The sequence below is a fragment of the Xenopus laevis genome, chromosome 9_10L, assembly GCF_017654675.1.
Source record: "Xenopus laevis strain J_2021 chromosome 9_10L, Xenopus_laevis_v10.1, whole genome shotgun sequence".
NCBI classification, from domain to species: Eukaryota; Metazoa; Chordata; class Amphibia; order Anura; family Pipidae; genus Xenopus; species Xenopus laevis.
This window is the reverse complement of record NC_054387.1, coordinates 39,953,340-39,969,569: the sequence shown is the minus strand read 5'-3', so window position 1 is coordinate 39,969,569 and position 16,230 is coordinate 39,953,340. Positions and strand designations below refer to the sequence as shown.

General features: G+C 42.1%; 1 long non-coding RNA gene across 2 annotated transcripts; it reads left to right on the top strand.

Moving 5' to 3' along the window:
- The first annotated feature begins 374 nt into the window (after positions 1-374).
- On the top strand, positions 375-15,754 carry LOC121398258. 2 transcript variants are annotated; one of them, XR_005964211.1, is made up of 6 exons: positions 375-510; positions 9,490-9,639; positions 11,663-11,806; positions 13,251-13,385; positions 14,628-14,758; positions 15,501-15,754. It is a non-coding gene; the product is annotated as an uncharacterized LOC121398258 (long non-coding RNA). The 2 variants fall into 2 exon arrangements; XR_005964210.1 differs by having other exon boundaries at positions 383-510; positions 11,660-11,806; positions 15,501-15,753.
- The last annotated feature ends 476 nt before the right edge of the window (positions 15,755-16,230 follow it).

Genomic DNA, 16,230 nt, shown 5'->3' with positions numbered 1-16,230 from the left:
GGAAACCACTAGTTTAAATGGATGAAAGGACACATCTGCTAGGACTTTACTTTAAAATCTACTGCTAGCTTAAGCAGCCCCTATTAATGTCAGCTGTTGGGAAGAGTGAGTAAACCATTAAAGATATGACTGCTACAATATTATGAAACACAAAGGGTGGGTTCCATTAATGAGCAATTCGATTTCTAAACTCATATTTTTATGTGCATTGGATGCTCTGTCTCTTTCTTGCAATCACCAGGTGACTACAAAGCAAAGGGTTGCTCTAACATTCCACAACCAGTCATTAAACATGCAACCTGGGAATTTTTATTATGGTGTGAGCTTTATGCTTTCTTTGGGCGGTATAGTAAAATTGATAGCTCTTGCCCAATGTACTGTTTAGAACCAGGGTATAAATTAAGATGAACCATCCTAGTACAGCACAGACTGATCTCATAATGATTGCAGGACAAATCTGTGTTTTTGGGCTGCTGCTCTGCACAGCTGTATTAAGCACATCAGTACCAGGTATGTACCACCAGACTGGGCCAGGATTTAGATGCTTATGTTCAATGCTAAGATAAATATCAATAGAGAGAAAGCATAACGTTGCTACTGATATAAAGCAATAAATCCAGCCGCACTCTGATTAGGGATGTAGCGAACGTCGGAAAAAAAGTTCGCGAACATATTCGCGAACTTGCGCAAAAACGCGAGCGGTTCGCGAACCCCATAGACTTCAATGGGAAGGCGAACTTTAACATCTAGAAAAGACATTTCTGGCCAGAAAAATGATTTTAAAGTTGTTTAAAGGGTGCAACGACCTGGACAGTGGCATGCCAGAGGGGGATCAAGGGCAAAAATGTATCTGAAAAATCTGCCTGTGTGTGCTTGGAAGAGATAGTGTAGGGGGAGAGCTGTTAGTGATTTCAGGGACAGATGATAGTAAGTTTGCTGGCTAGTAATCTGCTTGATACTGCTCTGTATTGGAGGGACAGAAGTCTGCAGGGATTTGAGGGACATTTTAGCTTAGGTAGCTTTGCTGGCTAGTAATCTACTGTTCTCTTTAAACAACTGCCATACGTTGACCTTGTAGGCATTGTTTGCCCAGTTTTTTTTGGACGCAGCCACTGAAGCACAGTTGCCAGAAAAAATATGCCATATAAATGCTGAAAATAGTCATTTTTCGCCATACGTTGACCTTGTAGACATTGTTTGCCCAGTTTTTTTGGACGCAGCCACTGAAGCACAGTTGCCAGAAAAATTATGCCATATAAATGCTGAAAATATAAATTTTTTTGGTTGCAGCCACTGAAGCACAGAGGCCAGAAAAATTATGCCATATAAATGCAGAAAATATGCATTTTTTTGGTCGCAGCCACTGAAGCACAGTTGACAGAAAAATTATGCCATATAAATGCTGAAAATATAAACTTTTTTGGTTGCAGCCACTGAAGCACAGAGGCCAGAAAAATTATGCCATATAAATGCAGAAAACATGCATTTTTTTGGTCGCAGCCACTGAAGCACAGTTGACAGAAAAATTATGCCATATAAATGCTGAAAATATAAATTTTTTTGGTTGCAGCCACTGAAGCACAGAGGCCAGAAAAATTATGCCATATAAATGCAGAAAATATGCATTTTTTTGGTCGCAGCCACTGAAGCACAGTTGCCAGAAAAAATATGCCATATAAATGCTGAAAATAGTCATTTTTTGCCATATACGTTGAGTCAACGTATGGCAAAAAATGACTATTTTCAGCATTTATATGGCATATTTTTTCTGGCCTCTGTGCTTCAGTGGCTGCGGCCAAAAAAACTGGGCAAACAATGCCTACAAGGTCAACGTCGTTGACCTTGTAGGCATTGTTTGCCCAGTTTTTTTGGCCGCAGCCACTGAAGCACAGAGGCCAGAAAAATATGCCATATAAATGCTGAAAATAGTCATTTTTTTGGTCGCAGCCACTGAAGCACAGTTGCCAGAAAAATTATGCCATATAAATGCTGAAAATATAAATTTTTTTGGTTGCAGCCACTGAAGCACAGAGGCCAGAAAAATTATGCCATATAAATGCAGAAAATATGCATTTTTTTGGTTGCAGCCACTGAAGCACAGAGGCCAGAAAAATTATGCCATATAAATGCAGAAAATATGCATTTTTTTGGATGCAGCCACTGAAGCACAGTTGCCAGAAAAAATATGCCATATAAATGCTGAAAATAGTCATTTTTTGCCATACGTTGACCTTGTAGACATTGTTTGCCCAGTTTTTTTGGTTGCAGCCACTGAAGCACAGAGGCCAGAAAAAATTAAACCAGTAGGGTTTGCACCCTAGTTTGTAACGGTGGCGGAGGGAGGAGGAGGACGCTAAAGGACAGCTGTGTGTGGAGTCATGAGGCTTGAAGAGAAGGACAGCTGCATAGAAGTCAGAACAAGTCTTCCGGCGTGCAGTAACCCTCCGAGATCCACCCCTCATTCATTTTAATAAAGGTCAGGTAATCGACACTTTTGTGACCTAGGCGAGTTCTCTTCTCAGTTACAATCCCTCCTGCTGCACTGAAGGTCCTTTCTGAGAGCACACTTGAGGCTGGGCAAGACAAGAGGTTCATGGCAAATTGTGACAGCTCTGGCCACAGATCAAGCCTGCGCACCCAGTAGTCCAGGGGTTCATCGCTCCTCAGAGTGTCGATATCTGCAGTTAATGCCAGGTAGTCCGCTACCTGCCGGTCGAGGCGTTCTTTGAGGGTGGATCCAGAAGGGTTGTGGCGCTGCCTTGGACAGAAAAACATTTGCATGTCTGACGTTACAGACTGGCCAAAGGGCTTTGTCCTTGCAGGTGTGCTCGTGGCAGGATTACTGGCACCTCTGCCCCTGGAATGTTGATGAGTTCCTGAAGTGACATCACCCTTAAAAGCATTGTACAACATGTTTTGCAGGCTGGTTTGTAAATGCCGCATCTTTTCGGACTTGTGGTATGTTGGTAACATTTCTGACACTTTATGCTTGTACCGAGGGTCTAGTAGCGTTGCGACCCAGTACAGGTCCTTCTCCTTAAGCCTCTTGATACGGGGGTCCTTCAACAGGCATGACAGCATGAAAGACCCCATTCTCACAAGGTTGGATGCAGAGCTATCCATCTCCGCTTCCTCATTATCAAGGACTGCATCATCCACGGTCTCCTCCCCCCAGCCACGTACAAGACCAGGGGTCCCCAAAAGGTCACCACTAGCCCCCTGGGAAGCCTGCTCCTGTTGGTCCTCCTCCTCCTCCTCCACAAAGCCACCTTCCTCCTCTGACTCCACTTCTGGCACCTCTCCCTGCGTTGCAGCAGGTGCCTGGGTTCGTTCTGGTGATTCCGACCAGAAATCGTGCGCTTCCAGCTCCTCGTCACGCTGGTCTACAGCCTCATCTGTCACTCGTCGCACGGCACGCTCCAGGAAGAAAGCGAAGGGTATTAGGTCGCTGATGGTGCCTTCGGTGCGACTGACCATATTTGTCACCTCTTCAAAAGGTCGCATGAGCCTGCAGGCATCGCGCATAAGCACCCAGTAACGGGGGAAAAAAATCCCCAGCTGTGCAGATCCAGTCCTACCACTCAGTTCAAAAAGGTACTCGTTGACGGCCCTTTGTTGCTGCAGCAGACGTTCCAACATAAGGAGCGTTGAATTCCAGCGAGTCTGGCTGTCAGAAATCAAACGCCTGACTGGCATGTTGTAGCGCTGCTGAATGTCAGCAAGGCGTGCCATGGCTGTGTAGGAACGTCTGAAATGGGCCGACACCTTTCTGGACTGGGTGAGAACGTCCTGGAATCCTGGGTACTTGGAGACAAAACGTTGGACTATTAAATTTAACACATGTGCCATGCAGGGCACATGTGTTAAATTGCCTAGTCTCAACGCTGCCAACAGATTGCTTCCATTGTCACACACCACTTTTCCGATCTGCAGTTGGTGTGGGGTCAGCCACCGATCGGCCTGTGACTGCAGAGATGACAGGAGTACAGATCCGGTATGGTTTTTGCTTTCCAGGCACGTCATCCCCAAGACAGCGTGACAACGGCGTACCTGGCACGTCGAATAGCCTAGGGGGAGCTGGGGGTGCACAGGTGTGGAGGAGGAGAAGGAGGACCCAGCAGCAGAGTAAGAAGAAGAAGAAGACGAGGTAGAGAGCGATGGAGGAGTAGAGGTGGTGGCAGAACCGCGTGCAATCCGTGGCGGTGACACCAACTCCACTGTTGTTGTTGAGCTACCCATTCCCTGCTTCCCAGCCATTACCAAGTTCACCCAGTGGGCAGTGTAGGTGACATACCTGCCCTGACCATGCTTGGAGGACCATGCGTCAGTAGTCATATGGACCTTTGGCCCAACACTAAGTGACAGAGATGCGGTAACTTGGCTCTGCACATGTTGGTACAGGTGTGGTATTCCCTTTTTAGAAAAAAAATTGCGGCTGGGTACCTTCCACTGCGGTGTCCCAATTGCTACAAATTTGCGGAAGGCCTCAGAGTCCACCAGCTGGTATGGTAAAAGCTGGCGGGCTAAGAGTGCAGACAAGCCAGCTGTCAGACGCCGGGCAAGGGGGTGACAGTCAGACATTGGCTTCTTACGCTCAAACATGGCCTTCACAGAAACTTGGCTGGTGGCAGATGACTGGGAATGGGAACAGGTGGTCAAGGTGGAAGGCGGAGTGGAGGGTGGTTCAGACGGGTCAAGGAGAGCAGAGGTAGAGCAGTAAGATGCTGGACCAGAAGGAGTGTGGCTTTTAGTTTGCCTGTTGCCTTTGAGGTGTTGCTCCCAAAGTGCTTTGTGCTTGCCGCTCATGTGCCTTCGCATAGAAGTTGTGCCTATGTGGCTGTTGGGCTTACCAAGGCTCAGTTTCTGACTGCACTCATTGCAAATTACAATGCTTTTGTCAGAGGCACACACATTAAAAAAATCCCACACTGCTGACTTTTTGGAAGTGTGCGATCTGGCGGTAACAGTAGAAGTTGGCGGAGTTGGCGGTATTGGCGGCAATGGCGGGTGCGTTGGCCGGCTGAACACAGGTGCCGATACATGTTGTTGCCCTGCTGATCCCTGCGGGCTGTCCTCCCTGCTTCTTCTAAGTCTTATTCTCCTACTGCCTCTCTGACTCTCCGTCTCTCCATCTGAACTACCCTCCTCTTGCTCTCTTCTACTAGGCACCCACAAAACATCAATCTCCTCATCATCATTCTCCTCAGATGCATCAATTTCTTCTGACACATCACAGAAGGAAGCAGCAGCGGGGACCTCCTCCTCATCACTCATTATGTCCATCTCTATCGTGTTCTCTGCCAGAATTAAATCTGGTGTAAGGTCCTCATCTCCTTCATCTTCTTCTGGCAATAATGGTTGCGCATTACTCAGTTCAAGAAACTCATTGGAAAATAACTCCTCTGACCCCAGTGAAGAAGGGGCACCGGTGGTGGAGGAAGTGTTACGTGGGGTGGCCATAGCAGTGGAGGATGAGGAGGATGTTGTGGTAAAGTTAGAAACGGTAGAGGATGGGGTGTGCTGTGTAAGCCAGTCAACTACCTCTTCAGCATTTTGGGAGTTCAGGGTCATTGGCTTTTTAAAACTGGGCAATTTGCTAGGGCCACAGGATTGCATAGCAGCACGGCCCCTAGCACGGCCTCTGCGTGGCGGCCTGCCTTTGCCTGGCATTATTTTTAAAAAAACAACAACAACAACAAAAACTCAGTTGGTTTTTCTGGAAACGATAATACACACAGCTAGATGGCGGGTTGAAGAAAACACTGTGCAAATAATGCCTACAAAGTCAACGTATACACTACTACAGCGGTGGATACGGATTACGTAAAATATATGAATGCTGCTTGAAAAAAAGTAACTCAAGTGGTTTTTCTAGAGACGATAATATTATCAATATTTAGACAAAATGTGAACAAGCTCACACAGCTCGATGGCGGGTTGAAGAAAACAGTGTGCAAATAATGCCTACAAGGTCAACGTATACACTACTACAGCGGTGGATACGGATTACGTAAAATATATGAATGCTGCTTGAAAAAAAGTAACTCAAGTGGTTTTTCTAGAGACGATAATATTATCAATATTTAGACAAAATGTGAACAAGCTCACACAGCTCGATGGCGGGTTGAAGAAAACACTGTGCAAATAATGCCTACAAGGCCAACGTATACACTACTACAGCGGTGGATACGGATTACGTAAAATATATGAATGCTGCTTGAAAAAAGTGACTCCGGTGTTTTTTCTGGAGACGGTAATATTATGGATATTTAGACAGAATGGGAACAAGGTCACACAGCTCGATGGCGGGTTGAAGAAAACAGTGTGCAAATAATGCCTACAAGGCCAACGTATACACTACTACAGCGGTGGATACGGATTACGTAAAATATATGAATGCTGCTTGAAAAAAGTGACTCCGGTGTTTTTTCTGGAGACGGTAATATTATGGATATTTAGACAGAATGGGAACAAGGTCACACAGCTCGATGGCGGGTTGAAGAAAACAGTGTGCAAATAATGCCTACAAGGCCAACGTATACACTACTACAGCGGTGGATACGGATTACGTAAAATATATGAATGCTGCTTGAAAAAAGTGACTCCGGTGTTTTTTCTGGAGACGGTAATATTATGGATATTTAGACAGAATGGGAACAAGGTCACACAGCTCGATGGCGGGTTGAAGAAAACAGTGTGCAAATAATGCCTACAAGGTCAACGTATACACTACTACAGCGGTGGATACGGATTACGTAAAATATATGAATGCTGCTTGAAAAAAAGTAACTCAAGTGGTTTTTCTAGAGACGATAATATTATCAATATTTAGACAAAATGTGAACAAGCTCACACAGCTCGATGGCGGGTTGAAGAAAACACTGTGCAAATAATGCCTACAAGGCCAACGTATACACTACTACAGCGGTGGATACGGATTACGTAAAATATATGAATGCTGCTTGAAAAAAGTGACTCCGGTGTTTTTTCTGGAGACGGTAATATTATGGATATTTAGACAGAATGGGAACAAGGTCACACAGCTCGATGGCGGGTTGAAGAAAACAGTGTGCAAATAATGCCTACAAGGCCAACGTATACACTACTACAGCGGTGGATACGGATTACGTAAAATATATGAATGCTGCTTGAAAAAGTGACTCCGGTGTTTTTTCTGGAGACGGTAATATTATGGATATTTAGACAGAATGGGAACAAGGTCACACAGCTCGATGGCGGGTTGAAGAAAACAGTGTGCAAATAATGCCTACAAGGCCAACGTATACACTACTACAGCGGTGGATACGGATTACGTAAAATATATGAATGCTGCTTGAAAAAAGTGACTCCGGTGTTTTTTCTGGAGACGGTAATATTATGGATATTTAGACAGAATGGGAACAAGGTCACACAGCTCGATGGCGGGTTGAAGAAAACAGTGTGCAAATAATGCCTACAAGGCCAACGTATACACTACTACAGCGGTGGATACGGATTACGTAAAATATATTATGGCTGCTTGAAAAAAGTGACTCCGGTGTTTTTCTGGAGACGGTAATATTATGGATATTTAGACAGAATGTGAACAAGGTCACACAGCTCGATGGCGGGTTGAAGAAAACAGTGTGCAAATAATGCCTACAGGGCAAATAATGCCTAAAAGGTCAACTTATACACTACTACAGCGGTAGTAAAATAAAAAAAGTAAAATAAAAAAAAAATGAATATTAAAAAAAAAAAATTAAAGTTGGTGCTGCTGAACTACTAGGAGCAGCAGATTAGCACACCAGTCCCACTCCCCAACACTGCTAGACTAATAGCACTGGGCTCTTATAGTAGTAGTAGTAGTAGTAGTAGTAAAACAACAAAAAAATAAATAAAAGCAGTCCTTACAAGGACTACTGTTATTGCAGCAGTCAGCAGATGAGATCAGAAGCAGGACAGCTGCCCACTGCAGCTACATACAGAGCACTGCAGTAGAAGGTAGATTACTAGCCAGCAAAGCTACCTAAGCTTAAATGTCCCTCAAACCCCTGCAGACTTCTGTCCCTCCAATAACAGAGCAGTATCAAAACGATTACTAGCCAGCAAACTTTCAACTGTCCCTGAAATCACTAACAGGCAGCAGCTCTCTCCCTACACTATCTCTTCAGCACACACAGGCAGAGTGAAAAAACGCTGCAGGGCTTCGGTTTTTATAGGGAAGGGGAGTGGTCCAGGGGAGAGCTTCCTGATTGGCTGCCATGTACCTGCTGGTCTGGGGTGAGAGGGCAAAAAAAAGCGCCAACAATGGCGAACCCAAAATGGCGAACGTCGCGCGACGTTCGCGAACTTCCGGCGAGCGCGAACACCCGATGTTCGCGCGAACAAGTTCGCCGGCGAACAGTTCGCGACATCTCTAACTCTGATATGTGAATCAATGATTATCTATTCATGCCATTAGCAGAGCGACGTTTCGGGCTATTCCAGCCCTTTATCAAGCTTGATAAAGGGCTGGAATAGCCCAAAACGTCGCTCTGCTAATCATTGATTCACATATCGGAGTGCTGCTGGATTTATTGCTTTACAGTGGAGTTATTCCTTGGCAGAGAGGAACACAGCTGTGCACCCGACACTGCAAAAGGCGATCCAGTGTAAGTGTGGCACCTTTACTGATTTGATTATGTTGCTACTGATATAGACATTAAAGAAAATGTATTATTACTGGGAGGTGCCAAAATGTTAGGCAATCCCCACTGATTATAATCACATATCTGAGACCCCAGGCACCAGCACCATCTCTCGAGAGCTGAAAACTGGTTTGGGATAGTTCTTTAGGAGCGTCACATAGTGATCTTATTTGTTTTCTTAGATCTTGCCTTTGGCCCCAGACCAGTGCCCATGCGCAGTAGAGTATGAAGCCGGCTTCTTTCCTCTCTATGGCAAATGAGCACCCGGACCAGAACAGAAGAAAATGAAGATAGTGGCCTGGAGCTCTTGTAGTAGTTCCTAGGGCTGGTGCCATTTTGGTGAACAGAAGGGTCTAGGGATATCAATTAAAGAATTGTAATTATTGCAATGTAACTAACATTTTGGCACCCCCACTGATATGCCCTTTCTGTCTTCTTAAACAAACCCCACTTTCTTTACATTTAATTGGAATCTAACTGTAATGCACATGGATCTCCTATCACTTCATCTTGAATGTATATTATTGTAGCAATCTGTCTTTTAATAGCAATTCAAAACAGATTTTTGAAACGCAAACTATTATAATGTATATTGCTTCTTATTAAAATGTAAAAAACAAACAAACAAACAAACATGGTATTGGTGGTATAGACTTGCTAGGAAAATACAAATTTCTTCTATTTACTTCAAATTTTAAAGTGTGGTGTTAAATCGTAACACTCACATGGCACCGTTTTGAACTTAAGACACGACAAAGAACATTTTTTACAAGATGTTTATGGTGCTTTTATAATAATATATATTGTGTATTTGTAACAGCAGGCAGACCAGGAAAATGCCCACCTGAGAGGTTATTGGCACATAATGATTTCTCCAAATCTAAAAGATGTGAATCTGACTATAATTGTGAGGGAAACAAGAAATGTTGCATGGACAATGGCAAAAAAATCTGCAAACCTCCAGCGCAAGGTGAGTTTGGGGCATATAGAAAGTCTTGGGGGTCTTTTCCTGCAGTGCATCTCTTCTTCATCTGCTTGAACTGGGAAAGCTGTCCATGTACTGCCTCCTATGGTACAACAACAATGTTGTGTTGCAGTACTGCTGAATGCAGCACATGGTCTGTCCTTTGTACTTCACCGCACTGCTGTTTCTGACTACATGTACCTATGCAACTATGTTACACAATGATCCTCTTTCCACACCTCTCTTTTAAAGTAACAGCCCGGTGTTGGTTGGAGCGGTCGGCGCCTCTCCTACTTGAATACAGCAAGGATACCAGACACACGATGGCTAGTGAAGCGGGGATAACCCCTGCATGTTCTAAACGTTACATTTGACGCAATAAACACGCAGGGGTTATCCCCGCTTCACTAGCCATCGTGTGTCTGGTATCCTTGCCCTATGCAACTATGTACCATCTGAACTAGTTGGCATCCCTCCAGAGAAGTCTACAATTCCCACATTACTGTGCAGTTCATGTGAGTAAAGTATGTGTGATGACGTAAGTGTGCAAGACTTTGTGGGAAATGTAATCTTGGCTTGAGGGCATCCATATATGTACTAAGGACCAGCAGGTATACATGTATTTACTGCTTTCAATTGCAATTCTGTTTACTAATTATTTTAAAATCAATAAAAAAAAATGTATGTATATTGGAAAGTTGTTTGGCATTCCCTTCCATTTTCATGGAAAGTTACTTAGAAAACCATTTTCTTTCCTTATGTAAAATGTTATGTTTAAACCTCAAATTCAAACTGTAAGCCCCCTGTATTGTTCACACCTGTAACACCTCTATTGTTCACAACCCTAAAGCCCTGTACTGTTGACATCTCATACCCAGACTGAAAGTGCCCACATTGTTCACCTGTTCACACCTCAAACAAACTGTTGGAGGGACACCAGCATTGTGTCACTCTATGAAGTGCAGTATGAAATGTTCATCTTAGAGTGGTCCTGATAGGTTTCCCTGTCTCCTGCTGTATTCTGCCTTCTCTATGCTCCTAGTGTGTACCATATTCTACCTTTCCTATGCTCCCTGTGTGTTACATACTCTGTCTGCCCTATGTTCCCTGTGTGTGCCCTATTCTGCCTGCCCTGTGCTCCATGTTTGTGCCATACTCTGCCTGTCCTATGCTGTGTTCAGTCTTGCCAGACTAGTAATTACCATCAGCCAATCTGGCAGGACATCCATCTCTCGGCAGCTTGCCTACCGATCTTGCTAAAGGGATTGGTTATCTGAACCTTGGGTTGGTTTTCTTAATCTAACAGGGCCTACCTTCGATTAGGTGAGGGTGATGTTAAAGTGGAAAGACTAAAAAACTTTATCAAACATAAAAGTGGGGGTTCCTTTTAGGGAGTAATTTGATTTTCTACAACACAAAACTGGATGTGCCTGTCTTTTTTGATGCAATCACCAGGTGACTACAAAATAATAGCTTACACTAAGATTTCATAGTTTAGTATGAACTTTACCTAAAACCTTTAAATAAGGTGTAGCCTGGAAATTATTACATTCACGCAAGTTTTACGATTTCCCTTAGGTGGATTTCGAAATGTACAGCTCTTACCCACTGTACTGGTTAGAACCAGGATATAAATTAACAACCTTTCCAGAGCAGCACAGACTGATCTCATGATAATCACAGGACAAATCTGTTTTTTGGCTGCTGCTGCTCTGCACAGCTGTATTAAGCACATCAGTAGCAGGTATGTACCACCAGCCTGGGTGGAAGATGCATATATTTGATAGAGAAAAGAGATGAAGTATAAAATAAGTGGACGTTGGCAAACACCATTAGACTGCTATCAAAATGTGGTGGTGGTGTTATTGAGGTGCTCATAAAATTTGAAGATTAAAATACAGAGATATTGGAATTCAAGTGCATTACTGACCTTGGTGACCTTACTAAGCACAGTTTAGACAGCACCAAAAATATATTTTACAGAGCATTCATGGTGCATTTATAATAATATTTACATTTGTAACAGCAGGTAAACCAGGACATTGCCCACCTGAGAGGTTCTTGGCAGAAACATATTTTTTCGGTAAAATATGTGAATCTGATAGTAATTGTGAGGGAAAGCAGAAATGTTGCATGGACAATGGTGATAAATTCTGCAAATCTCCAGCACAAGGTAAGTTTGTGGCATATAGAAAGTCTTGGGGGAATTTTCCTGCAGTACATCTTTTCTTCACCTGCTGGACCTACAGACATGTCCCCCTGATTTTTTTTCTTCTTAGAGGCTTGCTCAGGAATAACTAACTTTGGAAAATTTGCAGGGAGTTTCCAACTACTGAGAACCGTGGCACGATAAAAATGTATCCGTCCGTATTGTAGAGGTTTCTTCACTTTATCTAGAGACTGTTTGCTATGGACCTCTTTTTATGGCTTTAAAGAAATCAAAGCAGCCACCTGTGGCTAGGATTATAAGAGTTTTTACTGCTTTGGGACCAGAAGAGCTTCTGCAGCCTGAGATACATTATTAGATGATGTGCATTAGTCATATTCAAACTGGTACATGGTTGCTATTATCATTGACCCTAAAAAGTAGACCATAGGTTTATATTCCTGTCTAGCATTTAAACCAAATGTTACTTCTGTTGAATACAGTATAGGTTTTTTCCATTGCTGTTCCTGACCACATGTACCAATGGAACAATGTAGCGCTAGTCGGCATCACTCCAGAGAAGATTACAATTTCCATATTACTAAGCATGTTCTGTGAGTACAGCACTTGTGACAACAGGAGTCACAGAAGTGTGCAAGCCATTGTGGGAAATTGCGTCTTGCTGCAAGCCATTGTGGGAAACTGAGCCTTGCATGTAGCCCCCCTCTCCTGCTGCTGCCAATGCACTACATGCACACTTAACTGTGCTCCATTTTGACATGCAATTTGTGGAGCTTCATGTGACACAACCTACCAGGGCCCTCTCCTTCTATAAGGACAAAGCTGTGCTGTAACTCCTAATGCTGCTCTCTGCAGAAGATTGTACAGGTATGGGACCCGTTATCCAAAATGGTCGGGACCTGGAATTTGCCAGATAAGGTTTTTTCCATAATTTGTGTCTTCATGCCTTAAGTCTACTAGACAATCATGTATTATTACATCCAATAGGCTGGCTTTGCTTCCAATAAGTATTCATTGGATCTTGGTTTGGATCAAATATAAGGTACAGTGCTGTTTTATTATTACAGAGAAAAAATAAATCACTTTTAAAAATTTGTATAAAATGCAGTCTATGGGAGGCAGTTTTTCTATACTGTGGAGCTTTCTGGATAATGGGTTTCCAGATAACACATCCCATACCTGTACAGTACTGGATTTTTGATTCTCCACTTGGTGCAGAGAGCAGCATGCCCTGGGGCTCAATTGTCAGCTGTAGATGCCCCATTAATTACAGTCTTGTGTGAGATGTGTTATTACATTGGAAGACTGCTCATAAGAATAAGAGCAACTAGTCATTGTCAGTGATAATCTAAATTTGCAGTACAATTTGCATTAATTCTCTATGACTGTGTCACAGAAACAGCCAGTGCAGCTTCCCCAAAGTCACTAACTGTCCATGTGTAACTGACAGAGAGGCCTGGCACCTGTCCCTATGGTACAAATCTGCCACGTGCTACTGATTTCTGTACCTGAGACAGTGAATGCGCTGATGGATCCAAATGCTGCTTCAATGATGGTGGAAAGACCTGTCTGCCTTTTGTAAAAGGTAAGAAACCTAAAAATGCTTTAAACAAAAATGTTTGTCTCTCCTCAATTGCCCTTACCAGATGTGGGAGTTTTACTATGAAAGCAGCAAGTAAGTTGCAGGTAATGTACAAAAATGGGGGGATGTGCACATTCCCTGGTCCCCTGTCTCAAAAGCAAGTTTACAAAACAGGAGTTTTTAGTTACAAAGTTACGATCATAAAGTTTGAATACCACGTCAAGGGTTTACTTTGACGTGGTATGGTGGCTTTTCAACTTTATGATCATAACTTTGTAACTAAAAACCCCTGGCTTTTCAACTTTATGATCATAACTTTGTAACTAAAACCCCCTGTTTTGTAAACTTACTTTTGAGACAGGGGACCAGGAAATGTGCATTAAAACTAGCACTTCCATTATACAGTCCATTCCACACCCCCCCCCCCCCCATTTTTGTAAGTTGCAGGTAAAACTTAGTCCCTTTTGTAAAATGTATAATGAAGCAATAGAATTCTTAATGAATCAGATGAAAATTGAAAGTAGCACTTGCCAGATATGGGATGACTTTGACGTAGTTGGCCATCTTAAATATATTGCAATATATGGACAAACAATCCCTGTTTTGTTTAAAGGGTAAGGCATTTTTCAGTAGCAGTATGCACAAAATGTCTCTGTCTTATTTATATTGATAATGGGTTGAGTGCAGAGGACTCTTGTATTTGTCTATAGGTATTTTGTGGTCACGGCCTCATTGCACCCCCGCCTAATGGTTTTAAAAATTAGTGGTGAGCACAACTTTCCCTTGTTATTATATATATATATATATATATATATATATATATATATATATATATATATATATATATATATATATATATATATATATATATATATATATATATATATATATATATATATGTACACAAAAATAAACACCAGAACCAAGGGTCTTTCTATATCAAAAAAAGAGAATGTATTGTTACATAGTATGTACAACGATGTGTTGTTCCCCATTGAAACGTCGGTTGTACATACTACTGTATGTAACAATATTTTGCTTTTTGATATAGCAAAGCACCCTTGCTGCTGGTTTTTGTTTTACTATATAAATAGATATAGACGTATAATAGATAGGCTCTGAAGGGTCCCAGTATTGATTTAAATATCTGCGATCATTCAGTTAATTCCCCTTTATAGGCTATGCCTTCTTCTCTGAATTACTTTTATATTCACTGCCTTTCTTACATCCATTAATGTATTGCAGAAAAGATGGGCTCCTGTCCTCCTAGAAATATAATCTATTGCTTTGTTCCGGTGAGGAACACTTGTACATCTGACTCCACGTGTCCTGGAGATTATAAATGCTGTCCATCTGGATGTCACAGAGAATGCCTGGTATGTAGTTCAGATGGAAGAATAAAATAAAGTGAATGCATACTTCAGTAAAGATCATATAGGAAACGTAGGGGCTCATATATAAATGTTGTGCAGCATGCCATGATGGCACATCACTCGGTGTATTAATTTTGCCTCCTCTAACCCAGACTAGACCTTACTGCTGTTAGATAATGTGCAGGATAGGGTTATATGTATAATAATGCCTACCAGTGGTAGAGTAACCATTATAGAAATGAGAGTGGCACACAGAACTACACCTGTTGTCTGTATACTAGCGTCACCTCCTGGCATTCCACAAAAGTCTATGATACACAGTGTTAGAAATATGGGATGGCATACTTTTGTGTTTGTAAAGAAGTCCTGACAAGAACACCAACAAGGGTACAGTTAATCAGCTATACAGTATTACAAAATATATGGAAAATAGCACTTGTTGTCAGTTTATTAAAGAATATGTCTGAGCTCCAACTTTTAAGGATACAGAGGTAATTTTTCATTCCCTGGGATTTAAGCACTCACCCTTTAGTGCTCCCTTATCAAGCATTTGTGCCCCAGATCAAAAATCCAGAGGACAATAAAAGGATAAATAAGGCTAACTTTGGCAGTAGTCATGGTGTAAATGTAATAGGAATAAGATGTCATTTATGTAAAGGAAGTATATCTCTTATTACCTAGACGCATACTACAAAGAAATATGTAGATGTTCATTATTGTGTTCTTTTCTTTCTTTTCCTTCTAGAAAGCGGTATAATAACACCAGAATATCCATCTTTTTACTTGCCTCTAGAACATGATCTAGTTCCTGTAATAAGAATCATGTCACTGATCACATATAAAGGATGTTTCTGTGGGTGCATTTACATGTTGTAAAGTTCTTGCTTCTGTGGGTTTCTGGGTAAACTTACAGTCCCCATATGTATTATTCTGCGTTTGGGGTACGTCAATGAAAAATAAAGTTCTGAAGTGTAAACAATAAGTTCTCTGGCTTATTATGTGAAAAACAAAATATTTTGTACTCTGTAAAGTAGAAATAGAAAAAATGTTAGGGTCCCACTTCAGTTCTTAAACAAATTTAAAAACATTTATACATTATTGGTCACATGCCCCAACAAAGGTGACAAATTTCCAGAGCAGATAACTTTAAAGTTTTAATTTTTATAGTAAATCTGTAGTTTAGGGTCTGCAAGTAGAAATTGATTACTCACCACACTGTGGAAGAGGCCCAGGTGCACCTCCCTGAGCCCTCAGCACGGGGAGCGGACAAACCAGAAAAACTTTTAGGAAGCAGGCACTCAATGAAGGCAATCTTCCACCAGGCAGATAAATTTAAAGGGAAAGGTTTAGTGTACCTCATCTTCAGCTAGTATGAATAGTACCCACTTGCACAAATAAAATGTGGAACATGGGAGTTTAACGATATACAAATATTATGATCTACAGTCTGTGACATCACAAGTCGGTCATATTGG